The sequence below is a fragment of the Pleurodeles waltl genome, chromosome 5, assembly GCF_031143425.1.
Source record: "Pleurodeles waltl isolate 20211129_DDA chromosome 5, aPleWal1.hap1.20221129, whole genome shotgun sequence".
In the NCBI taxonomy this organism is placed as follows: domain Eukaryota; kingdom Metazoa; phylum Chordata; class Amphibia; order Caudata; family Salamandridae; genus Pleurodeles; species Pleurodeles waltl.
Genome location: NC_090444.1, coordinates 1,804,312,109 through 1,804,330,263, shown reverse-complemented (window position 1 = coordinate 1,804,330,263; position 18,155 = coordinate 1,804,312,109).

The window sequence follows — 18,155 nt, the reverse complement described above, 5'->3', positions numbered from 1 at the left end:
TGTAAAAGAGGCCTGGCCTGCGAAGAAGGTAGCAGGTGGATTCACAAGCAAGATTATAAACGTGCAACTCACAGTCAGTCACAGAAGCAGGAGGATGAAAAGGAAAGGGAAAGAAATGTCTCTTCACAAGGGAAAGAGGATGAAGGTTGGGACATACAGAGGTGTTGCCACAGGCAAAACAAAAGATGTTGGAGTTTGCAACTCCCAGCATTAAGCAGGAGACACAGCAATTCATCAGATTGTTTGGTTTTTGGAGACAGCATATTCCTCATTTGAGTCAGATCCTAGCCCCTTTGTACAAAGTAACACTAAAGAAGCATGAGTTTGAAAGGGGTGAACAACAGCAGTGTTTCAGTTTGGTTTGGCAAAGGCGGTGATTCAACAGGCTTTAGATTTATGGCCAGTACGAGGAGGAGACATTGAGTTGCATGTAACTGTTCAGAGGCAATATGCAAATTGGAGCATGTGGCAAAAATGGAAGAACAAGGGTGCCCTGGATTTCTGGACTAAAAAGTTACCTGAGGCAGGGGAGCGATACACTCTCTTTGAGAAATAATTACTTGCATGCTATTAGGCTCTAGTGGATCTTGAGCAAATGAGCCTAGGTCATAATGTGATTTTGAGACCTGAGATTCCAATAATGCAGTGGGTGATGAGTTCACCTAAATGCACAGCATAGGACACGCACAAGAAGCTAGTATCATACTTTGGAAATGGTACATACAGGACAGGGTTCGAGCGGGACCAGCAGGCACAGTCGCTGTACATGAGCAGGTGCCACAAGCCCCTGTGCAAGATGAGGAGAGGGTGCAGGAGGTACCACAGATAAGTCACCAGTGAGATGTGGTGAACCATTTGAATCTTTGTCCCCTGAGGATAGAAAGCATGTATGGCTTACCGATGGTTCAGCCAAATATGTGGGGGCTAAAAGACATTGGAAGGCAGTTTTGTGTAACCCAGTCGCCAAAAAGCTGTTGACCACTACAGGAGAAGGAAAGAGTAGTATGCAGAATTGTATGCTGTGTATCAGGCATTAAAGCAAGAATTGCCTGGAACTTGTCACATTTATACTGATTCTTGGTCTACCGCAATGGGTTAGTTACCTGGCTTCCCACAAGGCATGCACATAACTGGCAAGTACATTCAAAGTAGGTGTGGGACAAAGAAATGTGGTAGGACATTTGAGAAATGCTAGAGCAAAGTACCGTTACTGTATATCATGTAGATGCTCACTGTCCCACCCATTCACTAGAATGCTGGATCAATTCTCTTGCAGGCGACAAAGCCAAAACTTCAGAGGCAGAGGTGGCGACACCGAATTCTGACTTGGTGAAGATGGCTAAATGGGAACACCAAAAATGTGGACACATGGAAGAGAAAGCCAGCAGAAATTAGAGGGATGCACATTCCCCTAGACTTGATTAAAACTGTAACAATGCAATGTCCTATTTGTCAACACACAACAGAGATCAGTACCGCAAACTGTCAGATGTCAGTTGGGGAGAGGGAGGTTACCGGGGCAGATTTGGCAAATTGACTATACTGGGCCACTATCGACTATTCACAGGTGTCAATACGCTTGCACAGTAGTGGACACCTGTTCTGGTTACCTGATTGCAGTCCCTTGTAAATGTGCCACTCAGAATAATACGATCAAGACTCTGGACCTGTTAATGTTATATTGTGGAGTACCACTCCAGGACCAGAGTGACAATGGGTCACGTTTCAAAGGAAAATTGGTACAAGATTACAGTTTACAACAAAAAATTGAATGGATATATCACATTCCTTATTATCCACAAGCTGAAGGACTGATTGAGAGAACGAACGGCTTGTTGAAAGCCCAATTAAGAAAACTGTCAGATGGATCTTTGCAAAACTGGAGAGAGCATTTAAATGAAGCCCTTCAAATTCTGAATAACAGACCACTAACAAATGCTGAGACTCCCCTAATGAGGATGTTAACCCCTACATTGCACATACAATCCCATGTGGCCACCAACACCATCATGTATTGGGAAATACAAACCAGGAGCCTTAGTTCCTTACCGAGCCACACCAGAATCATCTGCAGGTCTTGACCTACTTGCTTTAAAAGCTTACACATTGAAACCAAGAGACATGGCACTTTGTGAAACAGGTGTTGGCATACAGAGTCCCCTGGAGCATTTCAAATTGATTGCACCTAGATCTAGGTTGACACTCAGGTCTTAGGGTGTGTGATGGATGCAGAAGACCAAGGAGAAATCAAGGTTATTCTCCGTAATAATGGAGACACTGATTGGATTCTACAAACAGAAGACAGAGTTGTGCATATTATAACTATCCCTGTGTATGGAGGATGAGTGAGAAATGGGACGGCCCCAGCCCTTCTTACAGTATGTGGGAGGGAGGTTTCGGTTCAACTGACAAAAACCCTGGTGCTAAGGTGTGAGTGGAATCCCCAAATAACCTTCCAGAACCAGCAGAAATTATAGCTAAGGACCCAAATAATGTTCTTCTAATCATGAAACCAGGAAAGAATGGAGGGAACACATCCCAGCTGGCAAATGTTATTTGCAAGTATGATCATATTTGTCTCTTTTACAGATCATACTACAAGGCGTCTATGCACTGACTGTGCTGTGTGGTCTCCTTTCAGGCATGTGGAGGCAGGAGGGACCAAAATCCCCCCAACTCCAACCTGATTGATCGACCATGTCGAGCAACACCTCTACTGCACTTGACTGAGAATATTTGGACTCACCTGGCACGAGTCGGACTCAACAGATCAGACTTTTGCATGGGATCTATGCAAAGTACAGTGGATGTTCTATCTACATGTTTGATTGCAAAACTCATACCTGCAAGACGTGATATCCCATTTCAGCCCATGTGAATATTGTAGGGACTGCCAAGAAGCAACAAATGAAATGTGGGAAAATCTCACTCAGATAACTGTGTACAATATCACCACTGGTGACGTCTGTTACTGCATGTCGTGTAATCCTTATGATGTTGGACGATGCACTCAACTGTGTCTAGAGGCAAAAACACAGTCTTCTCAAGAGATACCGTGTGAACACCAAACTATGTTCTTATCGAACGGATAAACACTGTAAAAACATGATCAACAACACGGCTTGCCTTCACACTGTGACCGCCGCTAGTACCATTAAGCATGTTAAATTACCAGTGGGCTGGCTCTTTTCGTGTGGAAATATCACTTTCATCTGCTTTCCCACTAATATACCTGGTGGACCGTGTACATTTACACGATTAGGACTCATGATATTTCCATTTCATTCTGTACATACTTGTTATTGAAGAGAAACTATTAAATTAAATGAAAACTGTGATGCTGACATACAATTATTATCTAAATCAGAATATTTAAGGTTGAGTCTCTCAATTGTTGGTTGGCCGTTTATAATACTTGAATGATCAATAAATTGGCATGCTTAATAGTTAAGAGTATTAATCACACTTCTATTGCTTTATCCAATTTTTTACTAGATATACTTGGTACTAGAAAAGCTGCATTGCAAAACAGAGCTGCTATTGATTACTTATTATTAAAGAATGATCACTGTCGCTCTGAATTTGAAGGCATGTGGTGCCTCAATCTGTCAGCCCACTCGAAATCCATCCAGTTCCATATCGACATTTTACATAAATTGGTGAAAGGAGTAAAACAAGATGAGGATAAAGGGTGGTGGGATTGGTTATTCCAGTGGTTGCCCGATTTCGGACAATTATATAATGTTTTTGATGGGATATCTGTGGTAATTTTAAGAGTTATAATGTTGTGCTGCTGTGTACAATGCATACCTAATTTGCATGCAATGTTTAGACCAAAACTAGTTCATTTCACACCCGTATGTTATGAGAGTCACTGGTCAAAAGGTGGAGTGTAATGTTATTCGTATTTAACCACCAGATCCATCTTGACCACTGACTCCATTTTGTGTTTAGCTTAGCTTCATACACCATCAGGTATTTTTCTGCATACAGTTTGTGCAACATGTTTACGCTCTTGTTCTCACCAAGGCAGGGACATAACACGGAGAAGTCAGGGAAAGATAAAGATGTACCAGAGAATGTTTATTATATGGCAGGGAACAGTTCAGTCTTGGGGGAGCACCAGGATGTGGCCAATCTCTAACGTGCTCTTTCGACACTGACTGGTACAGCCAGCACTTGAACAACAACTTACAGTATGGGAGGGGGAGTTTCTAGAATTTTCCTCTTCAACTTGTTTAAGGTAATTAAGAGGGAAGCTTGACGACTGGGGTTAGATAGAACTCATTCTGGGAGGGTGAGTCCTTTGCCTGGTTCATTCCCATTGAGGGTGGTTCTCTGTTTCGTCAGTCGTCTGCATTCCCGACTTGAAGTTGGTAACGAGATGATGTTGATGTCGAGCCCCATGGTGATGCATTTTTAATTCCTATTTTTAGTTTTGCATTGTGCCTGAATATATAATCACTAAATGTAGCTATACTATCCATGATTGAAGTAGTGTATTTTCAGTCTTCATTATTCTACTGCTGTCATTATTTTCAGAAGTGTATTAGTGTTGCTGTATTTGACCTGCATGCCTTCCCTATATGAACCTTGGAACATGCCTTTATCCATTTATTACTCAGACTAAGAGTGCTGAATTGTTGGCATTCCTTTTAGTTTGTCTTGTCTCACTCTGAAGTAAAGGAAAACAGCTGGCGGGTAAGGAATGTCCTATGTGGAAAGGCGTGAATCTTTCGGGAGGGATGCTGTTTTAGTCCTAAGCACTAGTTTGTCTAGAAAGGGGGTGGTACTGACATCACTGACAGACAGTGCTTCTAGTTCATTCATGTGACAAGTTGATGTTATCGCTATGAAGAATGCTGACCTTACGGTGTTGTATAGAAGGGGCATTTGTGCATTAGCCCAAATGGAGTGTACATGAGCAAAAGAGTACCAGATTGAGGTTTCAATAAAGATGGCTGATTAGGAAGCATAAAAAGACTGAAAGAGCCAGTACATAGCTTTTAACTGGTGACACAGCAAGGCTTTGCTAGGCTAAGGATAACAAAAATGTCATATAACTGTGCCTGTAAAGGTTGAACATTTTGGGAAGACCACCAGGCAACAAACTTCTCCTGGCATCCTGAATAGCTTGTTCTAGTCAGGGGACCCTTTCCTGCATCTGCTAAAAGATGTCCTCCCGAGAAGGCAGCCTGCCACATTCTCGTTGCCAAGTCTGGGGCCACTAGATTGACTTGGGCTTGGTGTAGGAAGTTGGCTCTGTATGCAATATTTCAAAGTAAGGAATAGTATGCACAGAATCCAAGGGTTCCCCTTAGAGGTAAGATAGTGGCAAAAAGAGATAATACTAATGCTCTATTTTGTGGTAGTGTGGTCGAGCAGTAGGCTTATCAAAGGAGTAGTGTTAAGCATTTGTTGTACACATACAGGCAATAAATGAGGAACACACACTCAAAGACAATTCCAGGCCAATAGGTTTTTGTATAGAAAAATATATTTTCTTAGTTTATTTTAAGAACCACAGGTTCAAATTTTACATGTAATACTTCAAATGAAAGGTATTGCAGGTAGGTACTTTAGGAACTTTGAATAATCAAAATAGCATACACAGTTTTCAAATAAATCACATATAGCTATTTTAAAACTAGACAGTGCAATTTTCAACAGTTCCTGGGGGGAGTAAGAGTTAGTTAGTTTTTGCAGGTAAGTAAACCACCTACGGGGTTCAAGTTTGGGTCCAAGGTAGCCCACCGTTGGGGGTTCAGAGCAACCCCAAAGTTACCACACCAGCAACTCAGGGCCGGTCAGGTGCAGAGGTCAAAGTGGTGCCCAAAACGCATAGGCTTCAATGGAGAAGGGGGTGCCCCGGTTCCAGTCTGCCAGCAGGTAAATACCCGTGTCTTCGGAGGGCAGACCAGGGGGGTTTTGTAGGGCACCGGGGGGGAAACAAGTCAGCATAAAAAGTACACCCTCAGCGGCACAGGGGCGGCCGGGTGCAGAGTGCAAACAGGCGTCCGGTTCGCAATAGGTTTCAATGAGAGACCCAAGGGTCTCTTCAGCGATGCAGGCAGGCAAGGGGGGGGCTCCTCGGGGTAATCTCCACCTGGGCTAGGAAGAGGGCCGCCTCGGGGTCACTCCTGCACTGGAGGTCGGATCCTTCAGGTCCTGGGGGCTGCAGGTGCAGTGGGTTTCCCAGGCGTCCGGTTCTTTGAAGCAGGCAGTCGCGTTCAGGCGTCGCTGTGGGGGCATAGGGGGGTCAACTCTGGCTACTCACGGGCTCGCAGTCGCCGGGGAGTCCTCCCTGTAGAGTTAGTTTTCCGCAGGTCGAGCCGGGGGCGTCGGGTGCAGAGTGGAAAGTCTCACGCTTCCGGCAGGAACCTTGTGGTCTTTAAAAGTTGCTTCTTTGTTGCAAAGATGTAGCTTTGTTGAACAGGGCCGCTGTCCTCTGGAGTTTTTTGGTCCTTTTAGATGCAGGGTAGCCCTCTGAGGCTTCAGAGGTCGTTGGACCCTGGGGGACGCGTCGCTGTTGCAGTTTTTTTTTGAAGTGGGGAGACAGGCCGGTAGGGCTGGGGCCAAAGCAGTTGGTGTCTCTGTCTTCTCTGCAGGGCTTCAGGTCAGCAGTCCTTCTTCGTCTTCAGGTTGCAGGAATCTATCTTCCTGGGTTCTGGGGGCCCCTAAATACTCAATTTAGGGGGGTGTTTAGGTCTGGGGGGTTAGTAGCCAATGGCTACTAGCCCTGAGGGTGGCTACACCCTCTTTGTGCCTCCTCCCTGAGGGGAGGGGGGCACATCCCTAATCCTATTGGGGGAATCCTCCATCTGCAAGATGGAGGCTTTCTAAAAGTCAGAGTCATCTCAGCTCAGGACACCTTAGGGGTTGTCCTGACTGGCCAGTGACTCCTCCTTGTTTTTCTCATTATCTCCTCCGGCCTTGTGCCAAAAGTGGGGCCGTGGCCAGAGGGGGCGGGCATCTCCACTAGCTGGGATGCCCTGTGGCGCTGTAACAAAGGGGGTGAGCCTTTGAGGCTCACCGCCAGGTGTTACAGTTCCTGCAGGGGGAGGTGGGAAGCACCTCCACCCAGTACAGGCTTTGTTACTAGCCACAGAGTGACAAAGGCACTCTCCCCATGTGGCCAGCAACATGTCTGGTGTGTGGCAGGCTGGCAAAACTAGTCAGCCCACACTGGAAGTCGGGCGTATTTTCAGGGGGCATCTCTAAGATGCCCTCTGGGTGTATTTCACAATAAAATGTACACTGGCATCAGTGTGCATTTATTGTGCTGAGAAGTTGGATAGCAAACTTCCCAGTTTTCAGTGTAGCCATTATGGTGCTGTGGAGTTCGTGTATGACAGACTCCCAGACCATATACTCTTATGGCTACCCTGCACTTACAATGTCTAAGGTTTTGCTCAGACACTGTAGGGGCATAGTACTCATGCACCTATGCCCTCACCTGTGGTATAGTGCACCCTGCCTTAGGGCTGGAAGGCCTGCTAGAGGGGTGACTTACCTATGCCATAGGCAGTGTGAGGATGGCATGACACTCTGAGGGGAGTGCCATGTCGACTTAGTCATTTTCTCCCCACCAGCACACACAATCTGGCAAGCAGTGTGTATGTGCTGAGTGAGGGGTCCCCAGGGTGGCATAAGACATGCTGCAGCCCTTAGAGACATCCCTGGCATCAGGGCCGTTGGTACCAGTTACAAGGGACTTATCTGGATGCCAGGGTGTGCCAATTGTGGAGACAAAGGTACAGTTTTAGGGAAAGAACACTGGTGCTGGGGCTTAGTTAGCAGGCCTCTGCACACTTTCAAATCATAATTTGGCATCAGCAAAGGCAAAAAGTCAGGGGGTAACCATTCCAAGGAGGCCTTTCCTTACAATGGTGAAGGAAGAAGTCCTGCTCCAGAGTCCAGGGGGATGCAGGAGATCCTTTGATTCACCCACGAGCTGTCCCATGTCAGTCGCCTGTTTGCTAGAAGGTCAGTGGCCAGCAGGACCACCAACAAGAATTGCCAATTGCAAATAGCTGATTCAAGAAAGATTGCAGGTTTATGAGGCCAAGCAAGGTCCTAGTGACTTGACCCTTGGAGGGGAGGCAGGGCAGGTCTTCAGCAGGACGGAAAGCAAGTCAGAGTCAGAGGAGCCCCCACGAGAGACCCACTGGCAGCAGGCACAGGGAGTGGCAGGAAAGCATCAGCAGCACAACAAACAGGAGTCCCACGTTGCAGGAGCTGCAGAGTGGGAGCTCAATCTGGAGTTGCGGAGTGCTAGAGGCTGGGGCTTCTAGGAGCTTGAAGATCTCTTGGAGGAACAGCCAACAAACCTTGGCAAGAGCAACAGTCGCAGTGCACAGGGGTTCTGTTCCAGTGGCTGCAGAAAGTGTCCACTGTCTCCCAAGTTGGTCGGAAGACAAGTTGGACCTGGAGAGGACCACAGAACCACCACCTGTGAGCAGAGCCTTTATGTTGGGGGAAAGAAGGATCCAGCGGCCAGGCGTCATCTTGAGGGGCCTGTGGGCCGGCCATCCTGAGGTGCCTGTGGATGCAGGGGAGTTACTCTTTCACTCCAAGGGAGATTCCTTCTTCATTCTTTTGCTTCCTGGATGCAGGCAGAGTACTTGTGACCCTGGAGGATGCACAGCCACAGATGTTGCAGAATCTTGCAAGAACTAGAGAAACAATGTTGCAGCGGGAGCCCTCCCAACTGGATACAGTCTTATTTCACTTCCAAAAGCAGACCAGCAGCGGTTCCAGAGGCAAGGAGCAGAAGATGTCTTGCAGAGAGTTCCTTGAAGAGTCTTGCTCAACTTATCTGAGGACCCACCATCTGGGGATCCCTTAGGTAATTCTAAAAGGGGGTTGGTCACCCTCAATAGTGACCCACCTATGAGAGAGGGTCAGGGAAATCATCTACCTGGCCTAAACAATCAGATGCTCTCAGGGGCTTATGCCCAACTTGTTTCCAAGATGGCAGAGTCAACTGACCACTTGGCAGAGCTCTATGCACCTCCCTAGGGGAGGAGCTGGACAGGAGGCTGTTCACTTCCCTGTCCTTTATGTAGTTTCGTGCCAGAGCGGGAACCGGGAGTTCCTGAACTTGCAAACCGGGTTATGCAAGGAGGACACTAAATGTGCCCTTCAAAGCAGCTTGGGGGCGCTCAGAGGCCTTCCCAGCCCAGACACACACATTTCAAAAGAAAAGGTGGTCACACTTCTCTCTTGCAGGAAACCCTTTGTTCTGCCTTCCTCGGCTTGAGTTAGTCTCATCAGCAGGAGGGCAGAACAGTGTCTGGGGTAAGCAGCAGTGTGGGCTGGCAGCCAGACCTCGTAAGCCTGCACAGGCAGAACTGCCTCTGACCCAATTGCAGTTCGAAAGCCACCACTGCAGATCTCGAGCACTTCCCTCCGAGATCTGTACCATATTGGAGAGATTCCAGTGATGCTGCAGCCAGGGAACTTCAGGTACCACTGCAGAGACCGCATATGCCATCTGGCATGTGTTACCAGCAGGTTGTAAGAGGCCATGAGGCCCAGCAGCCTCAGAGTCATTCTCACCGAAATCCAGGAGAAAGGCTGAAACATCAGCATCATGGCCTGAATATCCTGGACTCGCCGCTCAGGGAGATAAGCCCTAAACTGCACAGTGTCCAGAACAGCTACGATTAAGGTGTGACTTTGGCATTTTATAGTGAACCCCAGCAAATGCAGGATATCCACCGTAGTCTGGAGATGGGAGACAACAGCATGGGGTGAGCCCGCCTTCAACAGCCAGTCGTCGAGGTTGGGGAAGACAAAGACCTGACCTGTGTAGATTAGATGCAACCACCGCCATCACTTTGGATAACACCCGAGGGGCGCTGGTAAGGCCAAAGTGGAGCATTAGCAACGGAAAATGCTTGTGGCCTACCGTGAACCAGAAGCAATGTCTGTGGGCAGGTAGGATGGTAATATAGAAATAGGCATCCTGCAAATTCAAGGCAACCATCCAGTCTTCTGGGTACAGGAAGGATAGAACCTGAGCCAGAGTGAGCTTTTTGAACTTCTCCTTCCTAAGGAAAAGATTGAGGGACTGGAGGTCTAGGGTAGGGAGGAGGCCCTTGTCGGGCACCAGAAAGTAGCAGGAATAACCACCACAGACTACTTTGTGCACAGGGACCCTCTCTATGGCTCCCTTGGCTAAGAGAGCCGTAACATCCTTGCGTATAAGTGCCAAGTGATCCTCCGTCATCTGATTGTAGGATGGTGGCATGGATGGAAGCATAGTCTCAAAGGGGAGGAAGTAGCTCCTTCAGGCTATTTGCAAAACCCACCTGTCTGACGTGATGGACTACCAGCGGGGCAGGTGAAGGCAAATCCTGCTTGCGACTGGTCCCTGATGCGGAAGCGTCACGCTAGGAAGGTTTGGAGGCTGCAGGAGGGTAAGGTGGTGGTGGACTTGCTGGCTCCCTGATCCATGAGAACATTGTATCTCACATCCCTGGCCACGTAGAGGCTGGGCAGCATGCGCAGCACGGTAGGTGGAGGGGATCGGACGCAGTGGGATGCCCTTCTGTAACCACGAAAGAGGTGAAAGCAGACAGATGAGGACGAGGGGCAGCTGCGAGACCCTTAAAGCACTTGAGAGCTAAGTCTGCTTTGTCTCCGAAGAGACAGGTCCATCAAAGGGCATGTCCATATGAGTGGAATGATATCTTCCGAAAAGCCAGACATCCTCAACCAAGCATGGAGCTTAAGGCTACTACCGTCAATGCAACCAATCTGCCTAGTGAGTCTGTCGTATCCAGCCCATACTGTATTGTGAACTTACCTGCATCTCTCCAATCAGCAACAGTTTGGGAGAAAATGCCCAGAGCCTCCTCCAGGACCTGTGTCAGCTCTTGCGCAAGTTCCGCTAGTTCAGGAAGATTTTCATACATTTCTTGACCCTCTGCAGCCAAACAATGCATAAGCACAGAGCCTTTCTATTCTAGTGATAAATTTGAGCCACAGACATTTTAATAGTTACAGAAAACTTTTTTAGATTTTTACTAATGCAGCATTGGTTCTCCAAGAGATAACAAGAAAAAAACAGTGAAATGTTTTGCATGTTGAATGGAGAAACACACAGACACCTGATTTAGTGCCTGACAGTATTCTCGTGAAAGGTAATAATGTTAGTAAAACACAAAACAACAAAGGAATTGACAGTACTGGTGAAAGAAATATACTAAATAGAAAAATAAAGAAGACACTAAACAATATGAGAAACATTATATGCGTTCTAGTGTTTGAAAACAGTAAACTGTCCAATAGAAGCTTGAGAAATCCTGCTGGAACTGCAGTCAGGTTGGTGCCAGAAGAGAAGCTGAGGAGATTCTGCAGATGAGACATCTAAACTAACACCCCAGCTGACATCAAAGCCAGGGCAGGTAATTTGCAAATAATGTTTTCTGTATTTAGAGCACAGCTTATCCTTGAGTAGTGGTATTTGTAAGTTTATTGCTAGTCACTACAAGGCATGAGTACAAGAGGAAGCAGGGACACCCAAAAGTCATAGTACAGCAGGTGGTGCTCGAGGCTAGAGTTTAGTCAGAGCGTGGTAAGGCACAAGTACAGGCTTAAGTAAAGGCTCATAACTGCAGAAATCCAAGCAGAGGAACAAGTTACTTGCTTTCAGTAACACCTTATTCTAGTGAAGACAGGATCTAGCAGCAGATTCCTTACCTTAGAATTCTTCCCCCGGTGCCATACTGGATCGACAATTTTTTTCTCAGGAGTACCTCTGTGTACCGGTAGAGCACGTTGTGTGACTCCATTGCGATGTTGTCCACCTGATGTGATGTTGAGTCCCTACGTGCCGGCATCAGTTTCTTCATCAACTGTTTTCTGTGCCAGAAACGCGGAGAGCCAACAGGAAAACAGTGTGCCAAGAAGAGATGTGTTCATCAATTAAGAGCACCCAATAAGCTATCTTAATTCCAAGAAGGAATCTTTAAGAGAACAAGAGAAATCAGTTTGTAGAGCTTCCCCTAAAAGGGGAGTCCCTGTTCAAAGATCAGTTTTCACAGTGGAAGGATGATGGTTGGGTCAGTAAGGAGTCTGGGGGCAAGATTCGGTCTCTCCCAGACAAGGCGTTACCAAAGGCATCAGACATCTAGCTGCAGATTCCTTACCTTAGGATTAGATACCAAAGCAATACACCATCCCTGGAGGAGGCTCTGCGGACTGATTTCAGACAAGGAAGTCCTGCAGGGCCGAAAGAGCAAATGTTTAGAGAGCAATGTAAGTAAATGTGTGCAGGGAAACTACATTGCTGCCAGGTATATATCCAGCACAGGAACATTGCATTCCAATGCAGTGGTCGCAGATCTAACCCTGGTAAAATGAGGATGCAAACCCTCAAGGGGTTGCTTCTCAAGAAATTCTCAGCAGATTTTAATGCTAATGACTAATCCTGCAAAAAATCACTGACCAGAACAAGCCAGTCTAGTAGAGAACGGAAATGCTTACAAGTTCCATAAAAACTGTGGAAGGGACCACAGGTAAGTCATAAAGGCACTGAAAAGCATGGGGGGAATAACATTGCTGTGGCAGCAGGCCAAAAAGTGTCAGAAGACAAGACAATATAAATAAAAAAAACACCTGCCCCAAGGTGGGATTGAACTCATATTTAGCCAGTACATGGGGATCAGAGTCAAAGGCAATGACGGTGAGCTATAGCTCTTCGCCATAACAAAAAACATCTTTTCAGCCAAAGCTGCTCTGTAAAAGCATAGATAAAGTGGAAAAACCAAGAACCCATTCATAAAGAAGAATTGAATACTACAGTAATAGAAATATGACAAAGATCACAACAGAAACTATTGGCCTAGACAACTGTCCCAAGAAAAAACTGCCAGAGATACATTACATCTCTAGGACATTTAGACACTGGAATTCACATAGGAGGAAAGGAAAAATAATTGTCAATATAATGACAAAGGAAAAGAGATATAATTAGATATCAGCCAAAACAAAAGCCGATACTACGATGATGTCAGAAAAATGTATGAGGACCAAGCCAAGCGTTCAGTGAGACAAAAACTAATATAAAACAAAGTTTAAGTGTGGAGGACACCCCACACACCGCAGTAAAAGGCTATTAAAGCATGTAAACCAATGCCAGCTGAATGAGTAGTCCTCATCAGGTCACTGATAACAAAAGCTGAAAAGAAGACAGCAGATGAAAAACCTGGCTAAAGTACAGAATTAAAGGTAAAACACAAGTCTGGACACTGGTAAGTCAATATTTACTACTTATCACCCCCCATACCTACATGCCAGCTCACACCCTCACTCCACTCCATCCCACATACTGCACCTACACTTATGACTAACCCCAATGCCAGGCCCTGCATGCCATACCAGTGCATGAACAGTCCTCCCAGCCCTGCATGGACACCCATCACTAAAGCATGCACAGCATAGGAAACTAACAATCCCACAATACATCACCATACACAAGCAAAATGTGTGAGGGTAACACCAATGATAGAGGGGAAGCCAGGGATGTACAAATGTCATACACATGAAGCATAATACATCACTTACATCCCCACAGGTACCACAGCCAATGTCAGTGGAGAGGAGGTGTCACGACTATCCAATCCCCAAACAGAAACTGCCCCCAGTGATGACTGTAACTCTAGTCTTCTGATTCTGGATGACCTACCTGGCCCATCAGGGACCACTGGACAGCTGGTCACCCAAGCCCACTCCCAGACCACCACGGAGCCTCCCCCATGAGTATCCAACACCACAGCACCCACCCAGCGTACCCATACTTCTGTCCCCAGGACACGTCAATCAGCAGTGTTCCCACCTATACAGGGACCCCAGGCCACACCGCACACACAAGACAATCAAGGACCTGGGGTCAGTGGCAGTGGGCACACTGTTCAGGGGACAGAGGCACAGGCCAACAGAGACGCTGGGAGGACTGCTGTGCACTAGGGGAAGGACAGGACCAGGGAACTGACTCTCCAGGAGGCACTTTCCGAGATCCTGGGACCCTACCAACATTCCCAGGACACGATGGGCCAGGTCCTTGACAACATGCAGGAGAACAGGTGGCTGCAGAAGGAACAGTATCAGGGGATCAGGGAGGACTTGCAGGCCATTAACACCACCCTGATCTCCATAGCAGGGGTGCTGGCAGACATGGCCAACATTATGAGGGAGGCAACAGCACAGCAGTGGGCCCCTACCACTAGCCAATCCACTGACCAACCCTCCACTTCCACTGCCGCTAGTGGGCAGGAGGCCCAGCCACAGGACCCACAGGCCACCACCATCCCTCCCCCTGCAGAAGGTGAACCACCACGCAAACATTCCCTGCGACCCAGACAGAAGCCAGAGACACTTGCCAAGAGCACCGCCAGGAAATGAGACTTCTGATTGTCCCCCTTGTGTCCCACTCAATCACCTTGTCCACCTTGAACTGCAGTTGCTTCCCTTACTATGGCCACTTTGACATTGCACCTGTGCTACAAAAAGAATGGAACAATACCCTGGACTTTCCTCTATCATTACCCCATTCCATTGCACTTTTGCCTGAATTTGTCAGTACTAAAATAAACACCCTTGAACACAATTCGACTACTCGTATGTCATGTGTAGAAAATGTGTATTTATGGAAACAGTTAGATCAATGGCAAATGAACTGTACATTATGAGAGCATAGAAACAATGACCTGTAGCTGGCTGTAGTCAGCATATCAGTACACAGTTGTCGTAGCACCAACATCCGTAAAACGATAAGCCATAGGTGACAGTAAGTAGAGGTAAAAGGAAGTTAATGCCATCTTGTCACAGCCACACAGAATACACCAATAGTCATAGAAATGTGAAGTTGCACTCTCACCTGTGTGTCATTGGCAGTACTGACGGATAACTGATGTTCCGTTGTCCTCATCCTCATCATCCTCACTGTCATCAGGGTCTACTGCTGCCACAGGGGCATCTCCTGTCTCCTCCTTCGGCAGAAAAGGAACATGGCGCCTGAGGACCAGGTTGTGCAACATGCAGCTTGCCACTACTGTCTGGCAGACCTTCTCGGATGAGCAGCACAGGGATCCACCTGTCGGATGGAGGCACCTGAACCTGGCCTTCAGGAGGCCAAAGGTCCTCTTGATGATCCATCTGGTTTGCCCATGTGCCTCATTATAACATACTTCAGCCCTTGTCCTGGCATTCCTCACAGGGGTCAGCAGCCATGATAGGTTTGGGTAGCCAGAGTCACCTGCAGGTATTTAGGGACAACATTTAGCCACACACAATCCTATGGGGTCAACAGCAGAGGCATACACTAACATACAGTGGGTGGGGACCATGGCTCACCTATTAGCCACACCCAGTGCCTCTGTAGATGGGCCATCACATTTGGGATGCTGGTATTCCTCAGGACAAAGGCATCATGCACCGACCCAGGATACTTAGCATTGACGTGGGAGATGTACTGGTCTGCCAGGCACACCATCTGCACATTCAGTGAGTGGAAACTCTTATGATTCCTGTACACCTGTTCATTCTGGCAGGTGTAAGTGAGGTAACTCCACCGACGCTGGGTGTCGTGGCAGAAGGCAGTCTTGCACCGCAGTGCAATTCCACATTGGATAATACGGGGCTCTATGGAAGTACAGTGGCCAATGGGGATGTATGCCAGCGGTGTCGGTGTAAAGCACCGCGGACGTGACCGCCATTTTCTATCTCAATCCTCACTTGTTTCCTGACCTTCAACAGGAGAACACATACACTGCATGTGCTGCTGTGACCTGTGTCTGGAACCTACCATGGCCCGTGTGACCGGGGAAAGGGGCTTTGCCTTCACTTCGGAGGAGTTGGAGTGACTGGTGGATGGGGTCCTACCCCACTACGGACAGCTGTATGTCCCTCCAGACCAACAGGTGAGTACACTTTGGCCACAATGAATGTAGCAAGGATGCATGGAGATGTGTGTGCAAGCATCGTCTAAGGGGGGGGAGGGGATTGTCTGTTGGCGGTGTACATGTTGTACGCTGGGCTGTGTGTGCCAATGGTGATGGAAACAGGTATGGTGGGCCATTTGTGTGACAGGCTGGACTGTTTGTTTATTGGTGTTCTCCTGTCTGCATTGCCTCTGCAGGTCAGCACCCATCAAAAGAAGGGAATATGGCGTGCCATCCCCAAGGACGTGCGAACCCTGGGGGTCTATGGCAGGCGAAGCACCCACTGTCGGAAACTGTAGGACTTGAGACGCTGGGCACGGAAGACCGCAGAGGCCCAGCTGGGGCTTGGCCTCCCAACGAGGAAGGGGTGCCCGTCGGACCCTGACAGCCTGCATGCTGGCGGTAGCCTACTCTGAGCTGGATGGGCGCTTGAGGGCATCACAGCAGCCACAAAGGGGTGAGTATAGTGGGTATCAATACATACTTTGGCTGGTGGGGTGATATCCGGGTGGTGGATGGGTGTTAGTGGTTGCCCCCTAAGGCCAAGCCAGACAGTGCAGCGTGGGTCATCTGAAGGGTAATGGGTGTATGGCAAATACAGGTGACCTAGCTTGTTAGCAGTCCATTTCAGCCAGAGCATCGTGGGTTCCAGGAGTGCTGCAGTTGGTGGTGTGTGGTCCTCATCTTGCTTTAGTGACTAGCCATATCACTGGTAGTGCAATGCATAGTACTTAAGCCTGTTCCCGGTGTGTGACAGTGATGTGTATGCCAACGGTGGTGTTGGTGCAGTCACTGACTGTCAACACCAGGACAGTGCACGCTCTAGGGCAAAATAATTCAAAATGACAAACCTTATTCAATGTAATAATTCATGCATTGTGTGCTAATATTGCATATTAACTTTTTGCATTGCAAGTATTTATCTTGAACTGTCATTAATGCTGTGTGTAATGTATTGTTAATTTTCAAGCCTTTCCTGCAACCTGGCTGGGTGTGGCATGTGGGCAGGGCTTGGGTCTATTTAAGGAACCCAGCCCAGCTCCACATGCTCACTATTCAGAGGTCCCGGTGCCGAGCAGCAGCATTTTCCTGGGCTCCGGTTCTGGAGGCCTACTTGGACATTTGCTGGCCCTGTCCTCATTACCTTGCTGATCTTCAAGCAGGGCAGTAAGGCGGGGTTCGGGGAAATTTCCTAGACTCCGTTTTCTAGAAACATTTAGCTTTGTGATATACAGTGTGTGCGATTTATTCTTGGCACTAAACCCTTGCAGTTCGGATCGGCAGAGTGTGCGATCATTTCAAGGCCTTTGAATCTGGATGGTTGAATCGGCAACAGTGTGCGCAATTCATTCTTGGCAATTAACCCTTGCAGTTCAGATCCTCAGAGTGCGCGATCATTTCGAGGCATTTGAATCTTGATGGTTGAATCGGCAACAGTGTGTGTGATTCATTCTTGGCAATTAACCTTTGCAGTTCAGATCGACAGAGTGCGCGATCATTCCAGGTACTTGAATCTTGATGTACAGTCTGGCAATAAGGTGCGCAATAACTTCTGGCCAATTGAATCTTGAAATCTAGAACAGAGTGTGATCTTTCTAGACAAAACAAGTTTAGTCACTTTGCATATGCTACAGTATTATTCATGAATCCTATAGCAGTTAATTCTTTGGGAACAAAAGTACTCATTGATTCTTGTTGTGATGTAATTGCTATGATAAGGATTAACTTGAGTGAGTTCAATGTTCAGAGCGTTATTGAAAAGTTCTTGATCTCTCATGTTGATAGAGCATAAAAGAATTAAAAACAAAGTTCATGAAGATTAATGTGAATAACACTATTGTGCTCTTAACTCTTGCTTCCACAGGTCTCCGTCCCCGCTGTTCCCAACCTAAAACCCATCCCCCACTTGGCGATTCTTTAATTCTGTGCTATGATAGCTAGCAGAGTTTGGAGCTGCCAAGAGGTGGACATATTGGGAACAGGCACAGACCCCGAGGATCCGGTCTCGCTGACACTGACCCAGTGTATCCTTTGTCTCTTTCACCCCGTTTCTTGATTTGTCATCCTGTCCTTGTATGCATTAGCATCATCTGGCAGAGGAGCAAGGGCACTGGCAACAGAGGGAGCTGCATCCCACATGACCCAGGTGTCACGCACTGCACTTGACATCTCACCTCTGGATACAGGGTTGGAGAACACATCCGG